Here is a 17629-nt window from a genome sequence, read left to right as displayed (position 1 = left end):
TTATGGTGGCATTGCCCAATCATACAATCTTTCTGGCTGGAGATAAGATCCAGGATTAGAGAGGTCTCTGGCGCCTTGCTCCCCATGGACCCGTGCATCTTCCTGGTAGGTGATGCTCCTGAAGACGGATCCTTTCAAATGTCTGGCCCTAGGGCTGAACTGGTCTCGCAACTGCTCTCAGCAGCCCGACTCACAAGGGCTCGCTTTTGGAAAGATGAAGAGGGACCACACATAGCGTATTGGTGGGTAAAAGTCTGGGAGTTGCTGGGGATGGGAAAGCTTACAGCCATGCTTGAGAGGAAGTTGCCTAAGTTCTCTCACACGTGAGGGCCGTTGCTGGACTGCGTGGAGGAAAGAGAACAGATGTTTTTCCAACCAAGACTTGTGAAACACCTTCTGAAGCCGTGATAATGGCCATGTTGTACATGATTTGGGCGGACTACACTTAATGTGGTATTGAGTGTGTTTTTTTTTCCCTCTTCCCTCTTCTTCCCCTTTATTCTCTGGGCTCACGTTACTTACTTTAACCTGCTCCCACAAGCATAGTAGTGGCTTTATGAGGAACAGGCACACAGTTATAAGTTTAAAATGACGTTTCGGTGTCATGGCACATGCTAATGCTTTATTACTGATGTGTTATATCAGATGAACCTCCTCATGTAGATCAAAAATTCAATAAAAAATAACTTGTTAAAAAAAAAAAATAAAAAAAAACACAACTTAAAAAGATGGTGGCACAGGGTCAATAGGCATGAGTGGCTGGTGGAATATGGGAGGACACTGGTAGATTCCGCCTGCATTTCCACCCACCTGATTGGTGAGAGTTTGACATTAAGCACAACTACAAGTGAATATTGTGTATTATACCCAATCATTTGAGTTAGTTTGTGCTATTAGGTGTCGCTTACAACATCTATAAGGAAACTATTGCATTAGAGTACAGAAAGGGAATAACAGCATATGGGGGGTACACAAAGCTTGCAGGTGTTTGGGGAGAAGGGACAAATTCCCTTGTTTCATCACAGTGGTCAAATAACCAAAGAGGAGCCTCCCACTTTGATGCTGGGTAGGTGAGCCCACTTCGCAAGACCCTCCCTAGGTGTCTGGGCAAGTGGGACCTCACTAGGCGAGACTCCCCGTTAGGGGACAAGGACTCCTGTTCTGCTGAGGAACTCCCTAAGCCATTCCCTGTGATGGAACATATGGGACGATCTGCTATGCAAAGAACTACCACATTCAGAACATTGGTCCAATACGAGAATAAAGTAGGTCTATTTCATCACGAGAAAGGCTCTGTCGGTTTAAGTGAAAGCCTCCAATTAACTGCAATGAGGAGGATGAAGAGAGAGGAGATGCCAAATGATGGAAAACGAGAGGAACGGATACGCCAGCAAGGGGGGGGCCCTGTAAGCATAACACCTGACAGAGGTGGAGCCGAGGAGAGCCACGGAGCTCACAAAGTTTACATCCACTCTGAACATGGGAAACAGATCCTGGAAAACCAGCATGTGCAGGCAGAGAGAAGCCGAGAGAAGGAGAACCCAGATACAGGTGGAGGCGTGACCACGACGACTGTGGTGGGCAGGCTGCCCGATCAAAGACACCGCCACCACCCGTTTGAGAATGCAGCAACCTGTCCCGGGAGCAGAATGAATACCGGAATGTCAAACTAACGAGAAAAAGTACTCTGGCGAGAGCGAGCAAACAAAGAAGTGGAAGGCAGTGAACGATCCCTAGCAACTGCAGGCCACAGAGACTTACCTCTGCAAGGATAGAGGTAACATGGAGAACGGTATGACCGGGGTAAAATGTCCTTTCATCGCGGGATGTTTTTTTGCAGGGGTTTTTACCACAGATTTTTTAACGAAAAAAACTAATCGAATTTTTGGGGTGGGGTTAGAAAAATATATATGGGATACATTACTCACCGTAATCGTATTTCTGATGCTTGTATCTGCTTAGATTCACATGCTGTGGATAGGCCGACATCTAGTTGAAGCTGCGGAGTATTACAGTTTGTTTTTCGAAACTCGAAAATGGGCGTCGACACAGGGCGTGCCAGTAATACTATCCCTAGTGTGACGTCCACTGTACCCATGATCCCTCACGCGTGTAGGACCCTCAGATTGTGTTTTTTCTGACATGCGGTAGCATGAGGAGTAGCGCGAGTACAGATAATCCAAGCAGATAGATAGATAGATAGATAGATAGATAGATAGATAGATAGATAGATAGATAGATAGATAGATAGATAAGACTACAGGCATCCATGCGCCTTCTCTCAGAGGAGAGGAAGGGTGGGTCGCATGTGAATCTAAGCAGATACAAGCATCAGAAATACGATTACGGTGAGTAATGTATCCCTTCTGAGGCTTGTGGAATCTGCTTAGACCACATGCTGTGCATAGATTAACGAGCAGTGTGAGAAGAAGGAGGTGGGATGTGAGAAGGGTCATGAGCAAATAAATGTCTTAGAACCGCTTGTCCCACTTGAGTATCTGTCTTGGAATGGGTGTCAATGCATAGTGCTGAGTAAAGGTGTGAATAGAGCTCCAGGTAGCTGCTTTGCAAATGGTGTCAAGGGGTACATTTGCAATGAAAGCCAGAGTGGCCCGAGTGGGCTCTTGGCGCGAAAGGCAACGTTTTTTCAGAAAGGGAGAAACACAGCTGGATACAGTTAACAATCCACTTAGAGATGGCTACTTTAGCGACGCAATCTCCCTCTTTGCCTGTAGCTATGGAGACAAACAGTTGGTCTGTTTTCCTTAGCGGTCTGGTCTTGTTTACATAGTATAGGACCGCCCTATGCACATCTAGGTTGTGTAGTTTTACCTCAGCCGAGCTTTGTGGGTCTTGGAAGAAAGCCGGAAGCTCAATGGACTGGTTCACGTGGAATTTAGAAAAACTTAGGTGAGAACCTAGGGTGTGTACGTAAAACTAGTTTATCTTTATGAACCGTAAAGAAAGGATCCTGCACTGACAGGGCCTGAATTTCACTGACCCTTCTTATAGATGTAATTGCTACTAAGAAGGCCGTCTTATAAATCAGGCGTTTGAGACTGCTTTTTATGCATGGGCTCGAATAGGGGGCCCATGAGTTTAGGTAGCATCACATTAAGGTCCCATCCTGGTGGTGGCTTTGAAATTGGAGGGTGAAGTCTCTTTACTCCTTCCATGAAAGCTTTAACCACTGGTACTTTCCACCACAACACCTTGTTATGGGAGGTGGTGTATGCTGACAGAGCTGCCAGGTGTACCTTCAGTGAATTAAAAACCAACCCTGCATCCAGCAGGTGGAGCATGTATGTGACAATTGTGGAAGGAGTGCAATCAACTGGATTGATTTGCTTATTCTGGCACCAGATAACAAATCTTTTCCATTTGTCAAAGTAGCAGTGCCTCGTGTTTGGCTTCCTAGATTCCCTTAGGATGTCCATACACCTCTGCAGTAAATTGAGATGTCCAAACTCTATGACCTCAGGAGCCATGCTGCCAGGTTCATTGAGTTGGGTTGAGGATGAACCTTCTCACCTTGGTGCTGGGACAGTAAGTTGTGCCAGCCCGGGAGTTTGATGGTTTTGCATACCGCTAGTCTGTGTAAGTGCGGGAACCACGGTTGTCTCGCCCACATGGGAGCAACTAGGACGAGTGTCATCGATTCTCTGTTCATCTTGTTGACCACCTTCCTGATGAGAATTGTTGGTGGAAAAGCGTACGCAAACATCCCTGACCAGTTCATCCACAGAGCGTTCCCCTGGGAGTCTGGTTCGGGGAGCCTGGATGCGAATCCTGGGCATTGTCTGTTAACGCTTGTGACGAACAGGTCTATAGTGGGGAAACCCCATTGAGAGAAGAGATCTTCTACGATTTCTGTGTAGACACCATTCATGTTCCTCTGTGAGGGGGTCTCTGCTCAAAGCATCCGCCAGAGAATTGAGATCCCCTGGAACATGTTGAGATGACAGGAATATGTTCCATCTGAGTGCCCATATCCAAATTTTCTGGGCAAGCTTGGACAGATTTGGCGAACGAGTCCCTCCTTGTTTGTTCAGGTAAAACATGGCTGTTGTGCTGTCTGTGCGGATCTGCACTGACAGATTCAACAGGTAGAGCTTGAACGCTTGAAGCGCTCGGAATACTGCCAGAAGCTCTAACAGATTGATATGATTCTTGGCTACTGAGTGAGACCAGAGACCGTGAGCTGTGTGGTGGAGATGGTGTGCTCCCCACCCTGACAGGCATGCGTCCATCATGACTACAGCCTGTATCTCGGGTTCGTAAAAGGGTTCCCCCTTGGACAGATTTTCTCTTGTCCACCAGTGAAGGCTTTGTACAAGTGTTGGCGAAAGAACCACTAGATCGTCCCACTGACCACTTGCCTGAGACCACTGTTTCGCCAACCATTCCTGCATGGGACGCATGCGCAGGCACGCGTGGGGGACCAGGTAAATACATGACGCCATCATGCCGAGCAAACGCGTAGCTTTGCGTACCATTATCTGGCGACCGGCCTGATATTGCGGAATTTGCAGCAGTATATTCCGAATTCTTTCCTCTGATGGAAAGGCCAACCCCTCTTGTGTGTTTAGGACAGCTCCTAGGAACTGTTTGGAGGTGCTTGGCACCAGACTTGACTTTCTCGTTTATGAAGACACCTAAATCGAAGAGGTCGATCGTTCTTTGAATGTTTGTTCTGCAAATTACTGGTGTCTCCCCCGTAATGAGCCAGTCGTCCAGGTAAGGGAACACTGCGATTACCTCCCTTCATAGGTGTGCCGCCACCACCGCCAGTACCTTGGTGAATACCCTTGGAGCCGAGGCTATCCCGAAGGGCAGTACCTAGAACTAGTGGTGCGGACTGTCCACCTTGAAGCGCAAGTATCTTCTGTGCGCTGGGAACAAGGAAATATGAAAATAAGCATCTTTCATGTCCAATGTTGCCATGTAATCCCCCTTTTTTAGGAGGGGGATTACCTCTTGGAGAGTAGTCATGCAAAATTTTTGGGGAATTGACATACTTGTTTGCAGGCCGTAAATCCAATACTTGGCGCATTGTCAAATCTTTTTTTGGCACAAGGAAGTAAGTTGAATAAATACCCTTGTTTACCTGGTGTCCTGGGACGAGTTCTATCGCGTCCTTTGCTAGAAGATTAGCGATTTCTTCGAGGAGGATCTTCTGGTGGTCTAATGAGTGTACTTTTTGTCGTGGAGGGTGGTTTCGGGGACGCTCTAACAGTTCTATGCAGTATCCTGCGGACACTTTAGACAGCATCCATCTGTCTGATGTGATCCCTTCCCAAGCTTGGGTGAAGTTGGAAATGCATCCCCCTACTGGGGATGGATGAGAAGGGACCCTGAACGAACGTCACTGTTTTGGGGGAGGCGTGCCGCCGCCTCTACTGGGGCTGCCTCTACCCCTACTACGACCTCTCTGGTTACCCCTGCCATAACCCTGGGTAGGCTGCTGGTTGTTGTTGTTCCATGGTGTACCCTGCCCCTGGGAATAATTGGAGCCTTTCTGGGAATTTTGGCCGCGTGGGCAATGAAAATTGCCATTCCCCCTTTGATTCGGGGGTTTGTTGGTTAATTGGCCTAGGGATTTAAGAGTCTCGTACTCATCCTTGGCATTTTTTAGCGCGTCCTCTACCACCTTGACAAACAGTAGAACGGGCTCCACCGGTTTGCCTATTAAAGATGCTTGGGGCTCGGGTTTGAACCCTGATTGCCTTAACCAAGCATGTCTTTTGATAACAGTGCTCTCTGCTATCAATCTGCCGGTGTTGACCACGGCATCAAAGGTTGCTTTTAAGATGCAACCGGACACGGCTCTTCCCTTCGACGCAACCCTTGCCAACTGGCTTTTTAAGGGTTCTGGGGCAGAGTCGATGAGTGCCGCCCGTGACCTCTTCCCACTAGTGGCAGTTGTAACTCGCCAGTAGGGTGGTGGAGTTGGCAATCCTTGCCTGGTAGGCGGAAGTGGAGGCTACTTTCCTACCCAAACCATAAATCTTTTTGCCCTCCTTGTCGGGAGGAGCTTCAGAAGATGATAGGGGCGTTCCCGCCCTCTTTCGAGTGTTTGGCACTACCAGGGCGTCCGGTTTCAGATGCCCCCTTATGTACAGTGGGTCTGATTGGGCTGCCCTGGTGAGGTTAGGATTTACAAGGGAGGGGTCTATTCTCCTTTTTAGGGGGGGAACCCCCCCAAATAACAAAATAAAAAAACTTGAGCTTTTTTCGTTAAAAAATCAGCTGTAAAAACCCCCACGAAATAACACCCCACGATGAAATGACATAGAACCATGACCGGGAGGCCAAAGGGGACTCGTTATGGATGGAACAAAACTCGCCCTAATGAAATTGACAAAGCCCTGAATATAAAATTGAAGGAAACTCGTCCCAGTAAGGCTGACAAAACACTGAATTTAAAATTGATGAACTTGAACTACAATAATCTGAGAAGGAGAACACCAAGGAATAAGTACATTAACTCTGGGGTAAAACTTCCATGGGAAGAGAAGTGAAAGCAAGAGAAGCCTATGAGATACACAGTAGATACCGCAGCTGAGAAAGGGGAACACCAGTTATCCTGAAGAGATACCCCATCCAAGAGAGTATAACTTTCAATAATACCCAAGCACCAACAGCCTGGATCAAAGGAGCAAACAAAGTTCAAGAAAGGACTTGTGGAGGACAGTCTACAAAGATAGGGGAAAGGCCAAATCCCCTGATCCCCTGTGAGAAAGTTAAAAGAGTTGATATAGAAGGTGACTAGAGATTATATGAAAATTGGCTATTAAGAGGAACTCTATAAAGAAGACCAGTACACCATCAGGAGAAGGGAGTCATTCTCCTGACCTTAGTTTGTTAGATTAGAGGTAGGGTCAATTAGGGTTCGATTTTTGGATAGCTGACTTTTTAATTTGGACATTTACTCATGGCTGACGAGCACCTTAGTTATTCATATAGGTAGGGGATACCCCATAGTATTAAGGAAAGATGGGCCTTATTCCTATTATTTAATAAACTTTTTTTGTTTTTGTTTTATTTGTTTGGATCAAATAGATCTTTACAAACTATAAAAATAAATCAACATTTTACATATTTGCCACAGTTAAAATACAATTAACTTACAAAACATTTTAACGCAATACAAGACAAGCCTAAAAACAATAAGTCAAAAGATTTATTAATAAATAAATTAATAAACACGTATTGGAAAAATTCTCAGTGTCTGCGTTCTCATTCTGAACCCGCTACACCACCTATTGACTGCCCATGGCCAAGCTCGCCCCTACTGCCATTCTCACCCAGTTCCTGCCCCTCCCCGTCCAAAACACCTCCTCATGGCAACTCTGTGAGCTTGCTTTAATCAAGCCTTACCACCAAAACGTTCCACTCGAAGTGCCTGCCAGTGTATTTTCAAAGCAGTCTCCTGAGAGTTAATGACTTAATTGGAGTTGTAAAACCACTAATGGTGTAATAAATGTGTCTTACCAGGTCTACCTTCAGCCACTCAATTTATAAGCACTCTGCGTGTCCTTCACTGAAGTCCTGCTAAAAACAATCATTGGCAAAGCCATCAGTTGTGCTTACCAAGGTTCACCCCCATGTCGCGTTACGAGGTACTGATTCTTGCATGGTTTACTCTGTCATTGTGGCATAGAAGGTTTTATCATACACCACAGAATGTGTAGACCACACAAACTGACCATTTGCAGGTGGTGGGCCAGTGCAACTCTATCCACTCTCCCTCCGATGGGAGTTTTAGTACGTATGGGAATTGTGCCTTAAACTCTGGTGGTGAATCTGGTAATGGAACAGGACAGTGTTCCCAGTTGGCTTTGTATGGCCACTGCACTTTGTTTTTCTTTGTAAAGAAAAAGGTGAAACACATTGTGCATAGGCGCTATATAAATAAACTACCATATTATATCAATATATCTCACAAAACATACATGATCTGCCATGTCATCTAATTTCTCTAGATCATCTTCAGGATCTAACAGTACTCTTTGAGCAAAAGCTTCTATTTTGGCTCTCAACAGGTTCGTATAGGTGTCTGCGACATGCATCTTTAGAGACACTATACTAGATTCCTCAATCACTGATGGTGTATGTACCTGAAGTTGCATACTAGGCCCACTGTAGGTTTTATATTGACATGTCCAGAATTGCCCTAACTCTAGTGGGTATATACGGATTTGTGTTGAGACTCCACCCTCATCAGCAGCCTACACCTCACTATTGTGCATTGGGTGTAGTGTATGTCCTACATCTAAAGTTGATATGTTTAGATGTCAGCTGATCATCGGGATCTCAATTGGGATTAAAAAACGTCCTGAGGTCAATAATACAAAAAAAGGTGAGAAGACTTATCCACAGCAAAATTGGACAGTCAACAATACTTTGGGTAGACTTCGAGCTTGGCTCTACTTCTAGCCCTGTTTCTGGCTCTTCTGTTCCTGGAAAAATAGACATATTCTCATAATATGCTGAGGTTTCCGTGAGTTATTGTTAACATCATGTGTTCTTCTTTTCTTGTCTGCTCGTCAGGTTGTTCAAGATGGAGTGTCTCCTCCCTCGGGAACAGGGGTGTAACCATCTGGAGCTGGCTTACGGTGGTCAACAGACACTTAACGTATACCTTTCTTATGAGGCAGGGCTGGATGGACGGCTGCTCTCGAGCCAATGAGTTCAAGTATCTTCACCGGAGGTCTGTATCGCAGTCCAAGTGCTTCTTTGTCGGCTATCTTGTCTTGGTGCTGTTGTTCTTCATCAGCATGGATGGAGTCTCTCAGGAGATTTATGACAAGCAGATGGTCTGGTGAGAGTACTGCAAGGGTTGTATACGTCAGGCATATACATGGGAGCGGAAAAAAGCAACTCATATAAGGTGTTTTACCCTCACATTGGGGAAAGGGTGAGGTAGGTTGTTTATGCTACCCTGCACTAAAGGTACAGGATTTACCCAATTACCTCCAGAAGAGAGGATTCATTTAGTCAAGGCTTGCTTTACTTTCCCATTGGCTCTTTCTACAAATTCATTTGCTTGTGGGCAAAACGGTTTAGAGTACAACCCCATCTTCACGGGGCCTCTCTTAGGGCTTTGCCTGAAAAGGCTTGCCCATTATCGGCGTGGAGTAATTTTGGTGCCGTCATAGCTACTAGAGATAGCAAACCTTTTATGACCTACTTACAATCAGTTTTCCTCTGGAGACTGGAGAATTAGCCACATAAATGTTGTGCATGAATACATCACAACCAACAAATAATTGTACCTGTTGACGGATGTCAGTGGACCTATGTGGACCATATACATGCATTCAAAATGCACTGTTGCCCTTGCTAGTGTGCTCACTGGTGGTTTTCGGGAATTGTCCACCATTGTTTGCAAACATACAGAACAATTTGATATGTACGGTCATACTTCCTTAGTAAGCCCTGGCCACCATATCTGTCTTGCAAGAGCTGTGAAGTAGCTGACACGCCAAAGTGGGTTGTGGATACACTTGCGTGTGTAGCAGAGATTCGTTGTAATCTATCCTGCTTGTTTGATGATACCCTGTCAATAGGGCCTCCCTTTGACCTAGGGATAGTGACTATTACTGTATTCTCTTTTACAGTGTAGGTATATGTATGTGGTGGGGAAACCTGGCGCGTTAGGACTATTTACATCTAAACATGCGTTTATGTCCTCATCTATGTATGTGGCAGAAAGTCCACCTTTTGTACAGTCTGCGGTCTTGCAGACTAATCGGCAAGTGCATTACCTGCACTATGCACAGAACCTTTTGTGTGCTATTATATGTATATCCCAGATGAGGATTCTAGCCTTTTTGATGTCCCATACTTTTTGCCAATAACATTTTGACAATATTGGTTTGCTTTTGGAATCCCTGAACGAGTTGGCTTGCCACCATTGAAGGAGAAAGTTATAACCTCTTAATACATAGTCTGAATCAGACACAATTAAAGTGGGCTTATCTGTCACAGTGCACAAAGAGGCCTTATAACTTACTAACATGAGCTGATGTATCCCCTAAATGTTTTGTTTGGGTATTTTGATGTACAAACTCAACTTTATGGTTGAATCGCACTTTTACAGCAGCACAGGCAGCAGAATACTTTGAGCGTGTCACAACTTCTGGAACAGCACTTTCATCACAGTATATTACATTTGCAAACATCCAAAGTGGGATGTCTGGTACCGCTGCATCTGCTTCTGGTTTCAAGACCATTACAGTTCACACATCTGTAGCAGTTCTGGTTTATAATGATGTTTGATATCTTGTGCTGTCTGAGTCGAGGCCCATCATACCCATCTGGAGTGTAGTGCCTTTGCTGCAGAGGTGCTGCAGTCTTTGGGCAGTCGTTGCTGTGCAAGTTACTGTGGGGAAAAGAGTGGTCTCCAAGAGGAAGAGGAGGAGACGTTTACAAAAAAAAAAAAAAAGACTGCGGGCGTGGAGCGCTGCAGAGCTGCTGCAGAGGTGCTGCAGGCTTTGGGCAGTCGTTGCTGTGCGTGTTACTGTGGAGAAAGGAGTGGTCTCCAAGAGGAAGAGGAGGAGGAGACCTTTACACAAAGGCCTGCCAGGCGCAGAGCTTCTGCAGAGGTGCTGCAGTCTTTGGCAGGCGAGTGGCTCTGGAACATCAGCACATTCTGAGAGTTGCCTTTTCTGAAACTGTATGTTTTGCAACACTTTGAATGCAACATCGCTGAGCAGTATACAGACTTCAGGCAGTGACTCTGCCAATTCATATTTTTATGAATTGACCAGACTGTCCACAAATTGTGTAACTCGCTTGCAATCACAAGGTCCTGTTGCTTCATTTAGTAAACTTTAGAGACGTTGAACATCTGGAGCGGGTGAAGGATATTTGTGGCTAAAAGATCTGCACTTTTAATTGCAGAGGGAGCCCCTTTCACCTTCCACCCTGTATGATTTGAGAAGTGGGCACAGCTTAATTAAATTACTGAAAATGCTGCCAACAACGGAAGCTGTGTCAGAGGGAGTGGCTGCAACTGCCGTACCACTAGAGAGCAAAGATATGCAAGAGCAAATCTTGGTGGAATGCTCATTTGTGAGCCAGCAGCCCGAGACAATACAGATTCCACAGATCCCACAGTCTGACATTGAGGGGATTTTAACCTCAATCCTGTCCTCGGACATGGGTCGTCTGGATTAAATGAATCCCCCACGAAATGTGTTTACACCAAATTCGAGGCCAATAAGGAAACCGTTGACCAAAGACCTGTTAAAAGTGCAGGGGTTGCGTGCCATAACGGACCCTTCGAAGGAGAGACATGTTTCAGTGAATGACAAGGCTGCATTCTCAAAATCTACTCCTCCCTGCCCAACGAAAACAAATCAGCAAAGAAGTATGAAAGATTTATTTCTGAAGTCTGGTACAAGCACGGATATTCAATCTAATCAGCCTGCACAGAGTGAATTGGCAGTTCACATCTTGAATGATGGAAGCATCCTAGAGGCTGCTACTCAGATCGAGGAGTAAAGGATCTCAACCACAATTCCCCACCCCCCCATAGAGTCACACGTGGTGTGGGTGGGAGCAGAATTTCAGGTAAATCTAGAAGCGATTGCACCTATATTACCAGAACGTCTATACTTGAGCTCTGTCTCTTCTCCTGGGCCGGAGGCGCGGCACGGCCTGCACAGAACGTTACGGGAGATGGATGAGAGGGTAAAACGAACTGCCCCTTCCATCTCAGCCTTAAATCTGGTGCTGAGTTCATTTGTCAGCCTATATGAAAATATAAAGGTAAAACTGACTGCCAATACTCTACAACTAAGTGAGATCAAGATCGCTCTGTATCTGCTAAAGGAATCAATGGACAAAAAAGAAAAGGATGACAATGAGAACGAAAAGAAGGAGAAGCAGAATTCAAGACCCAAAGGGAGAACTGAGAATAAAACTGATCTCAGAAGCACTTTCCAACTAAGAATTTCAAGTAGAGTAGCCAAACAAATCCTCCATAGTCATCACGAGGTCGAACCGCAGACCATGGAAATAATGCTGGGCCCCTAAATCAGTCCCAGTGCTAGTACAAGTAAAGGGGCAAAGAGAAGAACAAGCAACAAAAGTTCAAACACTTGAAGTAAGTGCAGTGGTTCAATCTTCCAAAGATAAATGGATCGAAAATGTAGCCCATCTCGCTTCTCAAAAGTCTGCATTCAGAAAGGCAGAGAAAAAAAAACTAAGTCTGGAAGGTAAAACTTGGAGAAATGCAAGAACATTTTTAAGGAACCTGAATCTGCGCGATGATACATCTGAGACCATGAAGCAAACCCAGAGTCAGCTGGACTTGGAGAAAAGGACAGAGCCTTTGGACAGAAGTTGGGAGGATAGCTCAGGGGCAACACACTTGTCTTGAAAGCAAGACGACGCAGAGCAACACTGGTTCGATCCCCGGGTCTGCGCTTAGAAACCTCTGGGTATTAAGCGCGTTACAAATAACCAATTACAACCTTGTCAAAAAGAAACAAGTGATAATCAGAACAAACAGAGAGGTAAAAGAGACAAGAGCACTCAAACTCAGAGACTCAGCAAAAGGGTAAACTCTCTGAAGGTGTGCATGGAGAACAGTAATCAAACAGCAGAACGATCAGCTCCCCCAGATGGAAGTAACTCTCAGTCTAATAACAATGCCCAAAATAGGGAAAAGAATGCGATGAAAGATGCTGAACAGCAAACAGAGTCAAGAGTCGGGGTGGGGGGGGGGCAGAGTCCCATTGATCGGAATCCTGACGATACAGAAGCACCTGAAAGGCAAGATGCTGCACTTAGTCAGCCTAAGGATAATGTGCTCAAAGGATGTCTGGCCGATACCCATGACGACAAGATGGAAAATGGGGCCCAAAAGCGATTCCAGCAAAGAAAACAACAATGACTGTGTACTCACAGAGGGCCAAAACCCAGAAAGTTCCACAAATCCGGGGTACAGCGTAAAGAACAACTTTAGTTATCTACCCTCAGCTGCATGCATCTCTCAGATGCCAAGTGTATTACCTACATGCTCGTTGAGAAAGACAGATGTTTGTTCAAACGATCAGAAATCAGCAGAGAATAGTACCCAGCTGTTTGCCTTTACAAGAGTATGGATAGAACAAGTATTTCCAACTGTGCAACAAATGGTGCTTAACAGAAGTGCAATATTACTAGTAACGAAAAAGAATCCCTGAACTTTATCTCCTTTCAACTCATGATATTAACTATATTTATTTCCCCTATGAAGACTGCACAAACATTGTAGAAGTTGGCCTAAAATCAAGAATTGGGGCAAATGCGCTATTGGCAGCAGGGGAGCATTTTCAGAAATTAGGATACATAATTTCTTATGTACCGGATAAAAAAAAGGAAGGCCCTAATTGAAAACCGAAATAGTGGGAGGGGACTGTACGAATCCACCAAGGCTGCTTAATCGATGGGGAATAAGGGCATGATATTGAGAGGAAAGGGGGAGGGTGAAACAAACCATATATATGCCAAGTCAGATACTAGGAGTAAAGTGTGAACCTTGCTCCCAGATATACTGAGTCAAGTATTTCAGAAGTTGGAGGAAAGTAATCTGGCACTTTATTAAGTTGGAACACAAGGGGTTTCAGGAGTTTTATGAACAATAGTTCAACTGTGAATTTTGGAGCAGAAGGTCACCCACTACAAAGAAGGCCGACTGTCCAGGAGAGGTTATTACTTGCAACCCGTAATTCAGTCATAAAGAAATTAGAAATAATACCAATTAATAGTCAAGTTATCTTAGCAGCAAGATTATATTTTCAAGTCGATCAGAAACTGCAATGTTTTATATTGGTGAACCTCTACTGAAACCCTGCATGCTCCAACTTGGATGTCTTCTTGGAAAATGTGTACACCACAATGTTGAATGCTATGACCTTGCACGATTCATTGGGTCTAGTGATAGCTGCCGATTTAAATTTGTGTTGTTTTCTTCCATCAGCGATCAAAACCTTTATTCCCTGTGAGAACGGGCAAAAATGGCTGAATTACTTTGAGGAGTGGGATTTATACCTAGCAAATGGAAGCATCGAGGGGGACCTCCACTCAGCACCTACATGAAAGCGTGGACCATTCAGCTCCATTAATGACTATCTCGTCCTCTAGATACATGTTTGAACACTGCACAGTAAGGAAAATTAACAAGACTGGATACAGCGGCCACAACATACTGACTAATTATCATTGGCTGTTGAGAGCTGAGGTAAAAAGACAAGATATGCTCAAGGTAAACTTGTGAGGCAACAGAATTTCCAAGTTCAAAGGGTGCGGGAAACTCAAGGCTCAATATAAGACTTACTGATACTATAGAATTCATGACAGAACATCAATTAGTCCAAGTTTGTTCCCCATCTAACTTCTTAGATTCGATATGGGAACAAGATCACCAAGTGCACAATGGTGCAAAATTAACCATAAAGCACAAGCAAGCATAGATTCGATCAAGAAATTTGGAAACATAAAAGTGAATTGAGAAAGAATATTCGGGCCCTAAATCACAAACCTCTAACCAAGATAGATTATCTAAAGGAGAAAAAGAAACTTAGTCTGGAATATAAGAACTGGTCCAGAGTTTATTGCTTTCTCCAGATTCAGAGATAGGGAGAATTAATGTTGGGAATGTTGGCCTCAACTTCTGGACACTGGTGAACCAGAATCTTGGTCTCAGTCCTATCTGCAAAGTAATTCCGTGACTGATAGTGGTTGGAGAAATAGTTTGATAGAATTATATAAGAAACTAACAGATACTCGAGGGTGTGGAATGGAAATGTACCCTGGAGTTTACATTTGACCAGCACTGATATAACCTTACTTTAAAATCATCTTCCTCGAGAGCGGCAGGGCCAAATGCTTTTACCAACACCATTTTAAAATCAGACATTACCCTCTGGTCTAAAATACTATTGGCCCTTTTTAATAGAGTTATCCGGAACAGACCGTGCCCCCCCAACTTGGAAGGCGGCTATAATCGTAACCATCTATAAGAAAGGTGACCAGGCAAATCCAATTACCTATCGCCCTTCTAGACGCAGCCAGTAAGGTGTCTGCTGGAGCGGTCTTGCAAGAATTAGAAATGTGGGCAAGTAATATGGGCATTCTGAATAAGTCCCAAATAGGATACAGAAAAGGCATGTCAACATCCCTATACGGTCTCATTGTTAACATAATGCGTGGAAATGCCTGGACTATTGGTAGCCCCCCTCTTTAAGGAGCTCTGGTAGATACACCAAACGGTATTTGACACCATTAACAGAGCACTTTTGGGGGAAACTCAAACAGAGGGGACTGGCTTGCAATCTATAGTCAATTATAGTCCACCTACATGAAAACCTGCAGGTACAAATCAGATTGGATGGACAGGTGCATCTAAGTAGTCTGTTTAACACGGAAAGAGGTGTGAGGCAAGGGAGCATTCTAGCCCCCCCGACTATGGCAGATCTAGATGAGGCTTTGCGTCCACACGCTTTTGTTAGCCCCAAGATTGGTAATCAAACAGAGAGCTGGATCACGGATGACATTGCGTTTGACTACACTCCAATAGGCCATCAGTGACTGTTGAATGCATTGGGGGATTATTCTAAAAGGGGAATAATGTATTTATCAACCCTTCCAAATCCAACATAATTCATTTCAGCAAGAAGTGCTGGCTCTAAGTGGACCATCAATGATCAGGAGATTATGCCAGTTAAAAAGGTCACACATTTAGGCTTTAAAATTAAATTTTGTCTTTTTGTAATTTTGGAGGGAAGAAACAACCAATTTGTTTGCCAAGTGAAAATACAATTAGGCAAATATTATCGTTTCTCCATTATCCCACTTATTAACTTCTACAAGGTTAAAGTCATCCCAGCCTTGTTGTATAGGATGGATATAGAGACTCAATCATGTGATTTGAATTGGGTTCGACTTACAGGAAGGCTATGGAAAAAAAGTTTGAAATCTTCCACCTTCCCTCACAAGGGTGAGCCTGCGCTTTGAACCTGGTCTAAACGCGCTAAGGGCCAGCTTAGATTGGAACCTGGTGTCCCCGTTATCGATAGATAATGATACCACGTAAGCAATCCTTATACGAGGATGTTAGACCTGTGTTACGGGGCAGGGAGGGGGGTCATATTTTATGTAAACTGCAGGATGCAGTGGTCTCAAATCTGGAAAATTGCTCTCGCACGGTTAAAGTTTTAGCTGATAATCCAACAGAGTGAAATTGCCAATTATGAGAACTGATTGGTTTAATACTATAGATCATATGCATAGCTACAGCCTATATAAATCATGGTCTAGTCTTAATAAGCTGAGGGGCTCTCTACTGCATATCTAAGACGCTTTCCAAACTCCTGCTGGTGATAATTTCAGAGATTTCGCCTGAATCGATTACCAACTGGTAAAGTCTCAGAAGCTTGTGCCAAAGGGCAAAAACCAGAGAGCAAGGGCACGTTTTGCAAAAAATCATTAAAGCAAACCTTAAAGGTACATTTAAATTGTATGCCCAGCACTCCAAGAACAGAGTACTCCATCTAAAATGTTTTGTTGACAATGTTGGGTGATCGAATATGGACAACTTTTGGGAGTGATTATCCTCGGATGAAGAAATATTTCTAACCATGGAAGTGTTGAAAATGTTGAATTGTCTTGGGCTTATTACTTTATTTTAGAAATGAAAACATGAAATATAGTGTTTGTTAATGAGCAATATTGTGAAGTAGTGCCTTTGCATTTACAATACCAGAGCGTGTAGCTGTTTCTAATTACACTAACTACGTGTTTATGTGCATAGTCTTGTTTGCAGCTAATGTACATTCTTTCAACACTATTATTTGAACTGCAGCCAGAAATGTTCTTCTGGAGCAAATTTCTGCTCTGATAGTGCATATACATGCGGGTGGTATGCTATGGGTTTTGTCTCTCCATGGATACACACTACATAAGTAAATGGTTTGGACAAGGAAACAGTGTCACGTCTAAGTCCTTACCTGTGTGTCTGTCCTAAAGAAGACTACTTTGAGTCATCTGTTGGTAGATGTGGAGTAGAATGTGTGTGTGCTTTTCTTTCCAGTCTGCTGGACGGAAATTGGGCTTTAACAAGTTATAGTGGTTTCACAAATGCTGCATAGTCAACAATGTATGCACTCCCAAAAATGTAAAAGGCCAAGGATGGCCTGTAACTGCTCAATTGGCCTGTAACTGCTTAAGTGTACATGGGCTCTGCAAGTGTGCACATTTCTCTAGGAATTGTAGTGAAAGTCCCCTTCCCTCATCACAAAGAAAAGCCCAGAAATAGGATTTCTCTATGGGCCATTTTAGAATTACTGAAATTGAAAATGTTGCCTTTAGCTGCTAGTTTCCGAATGATTAAGTCCACCTTCTCCAAGTGTTCATTTAAGTCATCTGTGCAGTATATGTCATCTGCATATGTCCAGCATGTCAGTGCCTTCTATGAGGGATTGTATTCTACTGGGGAATAGCCCTGGACTGTTTTTGTACTCCTGTGGAAGTCTCTTAAAGCAAAGCTGTTTCCCCCTATATGTTATTGCTGTGTATGTATAGTTCTCTGGAACCAAAGGCTGTGCAAAAATCAATTTCCCAAATCCAACAGTCT

General features: G+C 44.1%; 1 protein-coding gene across 3 annotated transcripts in view; it reads right to left on the bottom strand.

Moving 5' to 3' along the window:
* VPS8 (VPS8 subunit of CORVET complex) overlaps positions 1-17629 on the bottom strand; it is a 2529257-nt gene that overhangs the window by 2438434 nt on the left and 73194 nt on the right. The window lies entirely within an intron of this gene.

Source organism: Ambystoma mexicanum, chromosome 9 (genome assembly GCF_040938575.1).
Source record: "Ambystoma mexicanum isolate Mex_15411 chromosome 9, UKY_AmexF1_1, whole genome shotgun sequence".
NCBI lineage: Eukaryota > Metazoa > Chordata > Amphibia > Caudata > Ambystomatidae > Ambystoma > Ambystoma mexicanum.
Note: the sequence above shows the minus strand (reverse complement) of the source record. Positions and strands in the feature narration are given on the sequence as shown.